The sequence below is a fragment of the Rosa rugosa genome, chromosome 6 (assembly GCF_958449725.1).
Source record: "Rosa rugosa chromosome 6, drRosRugo1.1, whole genome shotgun sequence".
In the NCBI taxonomy this organism is placed as follows: domain Eukaryota; kingdom Viridiplantae; phylum Streptophyta; class Magnoliopsida; order Rosales; family Rosaceae; genus Rosa; species Rosa rugosa.
The window spans coordinates 33,684,245-33,692,243 of record NC_084825.1 but is presented as its reverse complement, the minus strand read 5'-3'; the positions used below and the strand labels follow the sequence as shown (position 1 = coordinate 33,692,243).

At 37.5% G+C, this 7,999-nt stretch overlaps 1 long non-coding RNA gene across 4 annotated transcripts; it reads right to left on the bottom strand.

Moving 5' to 3' along the window:
* Window positions 1-5,671: 5,671 nt before the first annotated feature.
* LOC133713387 (uncharacterized) lies at window positions 5,672-7,999 on the bottom strand. Of its 4 annotated transcripts, none has more exons than XR_009847984.1 (5): window positions 7,397-7,999; window positions 7,149-7,316; window positions 6,669-6,834; window positions 6,147-6,422; window positions 5,672-6,057 (listed from the first exon to the last, which is right to left on the bottom strand). It is a non-coding gene; the product is annotated as an uncharacterized LOC133713387 (long non-coding RNA). The 4 variants fall into 4 exon arrangements; XR_009847986.1 differs by having other exon boundaries at window positions 6,748-6,834; XR_009847985.1 differs by having other exon boundaries at window positions 7,149-7,310.

Genomic DNA, 7,999 nt, shown 5'->3' with positions numbered 1-7,999 from the left:
TTCTATTCTTAGTAGTACTATAAATTTTATCTGTGATATGTTATATATGCTATCAAAAAATAAAAAAACACATAATGAAAAAGTTGAACAACAACTTTCTAATCTTAGTACTACAACAAGCAAGATTGAACAAAAAATTCAATCTCTTGCTCAAATTGTAGACATAGATCTCAAAACAGAGACTAAAAAACAAATACAAGAATTCACTAAAACAATTAATACTCTTATCTTACAACAAGATGAGATGAGTTACCCTGGAGATAACCAAATCCCCAAATTGTTCTACGGAACAGAAGATATAATGGTTCTTCACAACAAAGAACCAAATCAAGATGAATATAATAATATAGTTGAAATTTTAGACCATTGGAAAACAATCTATAAAGATCCTCAGTCAACAATTGAGGAAATAAATCATATATTTTAAACCAAATAGGAACAACTTGTTGGGAATATGAAGATTTACTTTCTTATTTCAACTATGATATTAATATGCTATCTAATGATGAAACAACATCTTCAAAATCACATGAAGATGAAAATGAAATAAATATTTTAAGTGATGAAGAAACGGATACAGAAGAAAACACTTCTGAATCTCAAAAGAAAAGAAAAGCTAAAGAATCTCTTCCTGAGTTCACTAACCAAGAAGCTTTTGAAGAATACTTGAGAAATACTCAAGATGAAACATATGATGATTTTATTAAAACAATAAATTATGCTTCATCTTTTAGAATAAAAAATGAACCTATGGATCAACCAAGTCCGACTTATACCAGAAGAGATGATATGAATAAAAAAACTGTGGCCCAAAACGGGACATATCTTGATCTAACTCATATACCTTTTAAAGATCAAGAAAGAACAATAGAAGATTGGGCACAATCCATGTCCATTTTAATAACTAATTATAAAAACATATGGACAAAAGAAAGATTCTTAGATTACATAGCAGCAATATTACAATGAGACACTTTGCAATGGTTAAAACAATGGGAATGATCACTAGAAGGAAAGTTACAAAAACTAAATTTACTAACCAACTTTAAACACTTTGACTCAATACTACATGGCTTTACACAAATAATAAGAGAACATTTATGTGGGACAACGGATGAAAAAATTATCCATGAAGATGCTGACTATATATTGTTAAAGATAGAAATTTGCGATATATGTCGTCTTGAAGAATATGATCAAATGTATAAAAAGTACTATTTTAAAGTAAGACCTAGGGCTGGGATTTTAGCCCGGAAGCCCGAAACCCGACCCGGGACCGGCTCGAACGGTCCGGGCTTTAATATTTATTTTACATGTTTTGCAAGGCCCGGCCCGAAATAAATATAGTACGGTCCGGCCCCAGGCTAAAGAAATAAAAAAAAAAAAAAAAAAAAAAGCCCGAAGGCCTGAAAATTGGTGCAATTGAAACATGTTTGCATATTATTGGTAGTGAGATTTAGGCTTACAATATGTGTGCACAGGCTATTCCTAACCCAACTAAAGACCTAAGAGTCACTTAACCCTAACCGAGTAACCTCTCAGCCTCACTCTCTCAGTCTAAACGACGCCTCTCTTCGACTCACTCTCTCTCTCTCTCTCTCTCTCTCTCTCTCGGCCACCATTTTTGTTGAACCGCCGACCCACCCTATCGTCCCTTCTACCGCCGACCCACCCTCGCCGGTTCGATCTCTCCGACCCACTGTAACCTTCTCTTTATACTTCATTGTTGGGATTGAATTCGAAACCACCTCTTCCAATATCCCAAATTGATGCGATTTCCTTTCAATCTTTCATGGTCGTGACTCCATGAGAAGATTGGTATGCGAGGAACGTCTGCTATCAATTTTGGCTGCGGGGATTCGGGGAAGGTCAAGGTCTGCACCGTCTGCTATCACCTGGAAGGTCTACAGCGCCGTTATCCGACGTGGAGGACACCACCACCACCGTGGTACGCATAGCTCCAATCTCTCCCTCTTTCTATAAATCTTGCTTTTTTTTTTCTTTTTCTTTTTTGTAATTGTTTTAGGGTTTTTAACTGCTCTTGGTGATGTGGGTTTGTGCTGATCTTTCTTGTTGTTGGAAATCGAGCTTCGTGAAGCGAGGGAGAAGCTTCGGCTGCAGGAAGTGAATGCAGATAGTCCATTCCAAGTGAAAATTGCAGGAGCTGACGATTGCAAGTGAAAAATTACAGGCCTCAAAGGAACAGATTTCCAAGTAAAATTTTGTATAATTGACCCAAAATTTTGGTGTTTTGTTTTTATTTTTTGTTGTTTCCAAGTTGTTGAATTTATGCTTTAGCTTTCAGTGTTGATACTGTTTTTGATTTTTTTTTCCTCAGCTTTAGTCAATCACACATAGTCTCATACTCTGAATATGGCCACTGATGATTCGATGATAGCGAAAGAAATTGTTCCAGCTTCTGAAGAAGAACGAAAAGAAGAAAAGCAGCCTCCAACATCATAGAAGATCACACTACACCAATTTTTCAATCAGACGACAGTTTTTCACTGTCGTCTGATTATAGAGTTTGTTGTTGTCTATCTCAATGCTGTCTGATACATAATCAGACAATACCAAAAAACTGTCGTCTGATAAAGTTTACTACAACATCGACTACTATATTGTCTGTTGTCTGAATACCACGAAGAACAACAGCAATAATACCAAAAACTGTCTTCTGATAAAGTTTACTACAACAGCGACTACTATATTGTCTGTTGTCTGAATACCACGAAGAACAACAGCAATTGGTACCTTAACTCTTGTGCAAAGTAATTTTAGTTGACAGACCCTGGAAGAATGTTGACGTGTAACGAACATTTAGAGAACATTGATTTGTAAAAAAACTGTTGTCTGAAGGAAGCTTGTAGATCAGCAAAGTAATTGAATACTATTGACTGACTTTGAACAAGACAACAGCAAAACTATTAAAGCCATTGTGTATCATTTCATCAGACAACAGAACATATTATTTTTTTGTTGTGTTACATCTTGTTAGACAATTGAATATGTTTAATAACTATTATAGATAGATGATTCAGACAACAGATTTTTTTTTCTTTTTTCTTCATGTTCATTTGTTAGACAATGGTTTGCTGTTGCTTTTGAATTGTCTAAGATATAAGAGAAGACATACATTCTGTACAATTGAACAAAACATCCTTGATTCCAAAAACCATTTCATTCCATCAGCAATATTCATCTCAACATTTACATAGGAATTAACATTCCCTAAGTGCATATAAATACATAAAGCCGGAAAACATAAACTTGTCCTTATTTATCACAGCAGCATTCTCGAAGTCCTTGATGCACTTTGACAGGTAAGATGTCACCTTGGCAACTATTTGCTTATCTGTCAGTACTAACAACTCATTGGCAAGATACTGCATAAGAAAAATGGATCAGACAGAAGTCCGGTTGAACTTATGAAGTAAATTGCATTAATAATTACAAACTCAGAAGAAAAGCAGGGGCATTTATACTCACAAAATCAGCTTGTAGCACTGTTACTGTACTATCTTTGTTGTCATCATGAATTACAGTCAAATCAAAGAAAGACCACCTGAACGAATCATCAAAACCTGAGCAAGCATTGCTTGCATTTGGAATGCTCACCTGATTATGTGGTCCACAACAAAGAATCAGCTCCATCAAATCATGACTGGAAAAGTACCATCGACTGACTTGTTATATTAAAACTTCCCAGATTAGAGTGCCTAATCAGCAAAGTAGGTATTAGAACGATATTTGAAATCTAAAGCATAGTAGAAATAAAAGCTAGAATCAAAGGACATGCTCAGTTTCGTTTGGCTCATAGGAATCTCGTAAAATTCCCCAGTTCACATTAGGAGAAAAAGTTAAAATGTAGAGAAGAGTCATTTAGACAAGCTAGATAGTGATGTTAAAATTAAACTTCCTCTACTCACCTTCCTATCGAGCCAGAGCTTAACGGAGAGTACATCGATGGTAGCAGGTTCGAAACCTTGACAAATTCATCCCTCGTACACAATACTGCACTATACAGAACTCAAGTACTGCCAATTAAGGTAGAAATAGCAGGAATAGGGTTAATTTAAGATCTAACATGCACTTCACAGTCTTATACATGAAATGAGCTCTAAAATTAGTAACTGGACTTCCTTATGTGGATGAATAGGATGAATAGTAACACTATTCTGTCTTGTAATACTAACTGATTTGATTTCAATCAAAAACCCTGATTTCTAATCAACATTGGATCACAGATATTTGCATAAAACATTCTGAGATTCAATAACAAAATATCTATTTTCAATAAGTTTATGAAGCATGGAGATTCCAACAGCTAGGACAACTGCATGAACACTATACGAAGGGATAATTGACATTGCTTTTCGAAGGGATAATTGGTTTTACTGGTTTCGATGTCTCCCTATTGATGCAAGTGGTACATTTGCTCAAATATATGCTTACAAAATATATCAGGTAATGAATAAGAATACGGCCATCTTTTCTATTGAAAACTAATTCCTCTTCTTCAGGACATGAACTTCAACATCACCTATCGACGTGAACAAGAAAAAGTGGATAATATGTGTGACCAAAATCGTGACCTACATGATGACATAAGGCTACTGAGAATAACCTCCAGCTTTAGACATTTGGAGTTTAAGTATATGATATTTACAAATTAAATTAAGGCCAATAAACTCCAGAATCACTAAACAACGTACATAAGGCTACTGAGAATAACCTCCAGCTTTAGACATTTCCAACAGTTCTAGTGGTATTTCCATTATCACCTGTGAAATTGAGCATAAAGCTACATTAACACCAAAAACTTAACACCTAATCAACAACTAGTACTATGATATCCATCATAAACACTGAATTGCATTGGCTGCATTATTCATGCAACTGTATTGTTAACACACTCTAGCAAGTGCAATAGATTATCCAAAAAAAAAAAAAAAAAACCAGAGAAACAACTCACCCTAGCACGGCGAAGTGATTCAACATCCTTGGAAGCATAAACTCCAAACCCATCTGGGCCTTCTTTAAATTCAATTCCATAAGCTCTCATACTTCTAACAAACCCTATCTTGTAGAAATCAGGATCTGCTGGCTCCAACTATAGACATTAAGAACATGGATAAGATTTTAGCAATGAAAGAAAAAAAAAATTCATTAAAAGTAAACACCTTTCAGTCCAAAATCATAACATCATGTTGTCCTTGTTTCCAATGAACACAATTCACATTAACAACTAAGCAACTGTTTGGCTAATCAGCATTAAACACTATGAAGAGCTGCAAGCGTTTGGTCAGTGACTACTTCAGCAGCACGTTTAGGTGAATAATTCATCAGCTTTGTGTCCTGACCAAGTCACTCTATCAATCAACCAAAGTTGATGATGATGACCAAGTCAATTCTATTTGACTCGGGGCATAAAATTCCAAGTGGAACAGGCCGAGTGAGGCCTTACCAGAGGAGATGAAATTTCTTTCTAACCAGACAATAAATGAGGCAACCCAGTGATTTATCTCTGAAAATCATGCACTCTCACATTTCATCAACTTGCCTTTAATATCCAACAAGCTATATGGGCTATTACCAGCACTCATGCACGCAAGATGGGCTACAACATCCATATAGTTTAATCAAAACATTATCAAGAACCAAAGGAAGACCAATAAAGAGAAGAGAACTGGATTAAGGAAATGTACAGCTATATATTCAATAAATTATTATACATGGTTACCTTGCGGTATTAGAATAACTTTCACACAGCATAACACTTAATTTTGCAGCATTCATTTGAAAAATTGTGCAGTATTTTTCTATGTATATAATCCTGCCCCATTCATGGCATGACTTGCAATTGTAGACCAAACCTACAATTGCAGGGGCAGCCAGCCAGAGTTAGGCCCACTCCCCTAAAACCCACCCCTCTTTTCCAAAAAGAAAACAAAAATGACATTTTTCGTATAAACTGCATCAGCTACATGCAATGGCACCTGAATTCCGACCAAGTTTAGGCAACCACAGCATCGAGAGTTCCTTTGCAGGATCAAACTTTTAAAATCAATAAAGCAAAAGAAGGGTGATCAGGGAAAAACCAAGAACCCATTGATATAAGCTGAAAATTTAGTTTTTACCCTTACCGAAAGAGTTTCATCAAAGCAAAACAGCTAAGACCAGACTGCAATCAGCATGAACATGAATTGACATCTACCATATCTGTGGTCAAAATAGCACCACCAGCAATGTTCACTCCTCCCAAACATCACCAACCAGAGTTTCATCAAAGCAAAACAGGTAAGACCCGACTTCATTCAGCATCAACATGACACATTGACATCTACCATTTCCGTAGTTAAAATAGCACCAACAGCTAGCTAGTACAGCATCTCTTCAATCAGCAATGTTCACGAACATCACTAAATAAGGCCAGTATACGGACATCATGAGTATATGATAAAAGCACATAAAATCTCAATATTGGCAGAAGCCACAAATTAAAATAGGAGAAACCAAACCAAGCACACAAGCTACAAAAGTCACAATTTTAAATATTAATATGAAGACTCCCCAGTCATGAAAACTACAGCAAACACTTATAATGTACCAGCCGGTAAAGCAGAATACAAAAGCTACCATCGAACTTAATGAGTTAAGAAACTCACTAGTCCAACAAAGAAATGTTTTAACCTTCAACAAAACTGCAGGGCAGTCAAATGCAGACATTCAACATGTTGATCGTACATGAAACTCAACTTTCCAAGGATGTAAACAGAAGGTCTCAAGACATGGGTAGAACCCCAGGTCACATGATAAGCAAACCCATCATTCCTGCAGCCATTCAAAGAATGCAAAAATAAAAAATATGTTTGGGATCCGAGGAAGTAGGCATTCCAAAATACTGGGAAAAAAAAAAAGAGACCAACTGAGCCCTGCTAAAGAGGCTTTTGATCCTCTTCCTTATGCTGAGGCACCCTAACAACAAGACTGATTCATTTCAGTTCTAGAGGCAAGAAAGTTGAAACCTTTAATCGAAAAACCAAATTTTGATGAATTCCCAAGGGCTGTGAAATCCAAATTACATTGCTTCAAGTCTCTAAGCAACCAAACAGAGCATAAAAGGAGAATCAGAAATGGGTATTTACCTCAGAGGGAGAGTTTTTAGCTCGGGGAGACTGAAGCAGAGGAAACGGAGAGGCCTCGGTGGTTGCTGCTTTGGCTTTAATGGGTTGAATGCGAATGCCTTTGTCTGTGTCTTTAGTGGTGAAAGAGAATCTGGGTCTTAGTGAGCCTCCATAGTTGAAGCCCTGCAACTGATTCATACACACATCAAAATTAATAAGACAGAAGAAGAAAATGGAAATGAGAAATGAAGATGAGAGAGAGAAGGGACCTGAGGATTGGAGATGAGGCAGTGGGAAGGGTGCTGAAGAGGAAGAGAAGAAACTTAAATTCAAGGGACAAAGCCACTTAAATGGGTAGAAACCCATTTCAACAATTCAAACCTTGCCTCCGTCACGATCTGGAGGTTGGGTGCTGAACAGAAAGGAAACAAGAACTCATATTCGTGGAGGAGAGAGAAAGTGGATCTGGAGGACTCTCTCTCCTCCGTCACGATCTCCAACCACCGGAGTGGGCTCACCGTAGCCACCATCTTCTTCGCCTTCCTCCAACGAGTCAACGCCAGGCTACACCTCCGAGATGAGCCACAAAGAAATCTCTGCGAATTCGTTTTCTAGGGTTTTGTGGTTCCGGTTCTATTGGGACGCAGGGGGGGAGATGGAGAGAGAGAGAGAGAGAGAGGAGGAGAGGGATAGGGTTTCGGGTAAGGGCGAGAGAGATGGGCGCTGTGAGAAGAGAGAGGTAGTTTTGTTGAGTGGAAGAGAGAGAAAGCTGACAGGGAGAGTGGGAGAGATGGATGGCTAGTGAGCTCGGGGAGATGAAGGGTGATTTTGAGAGAGGGAAGCGCGAGCTCGGGTTTTGGTCGAATGGTGGG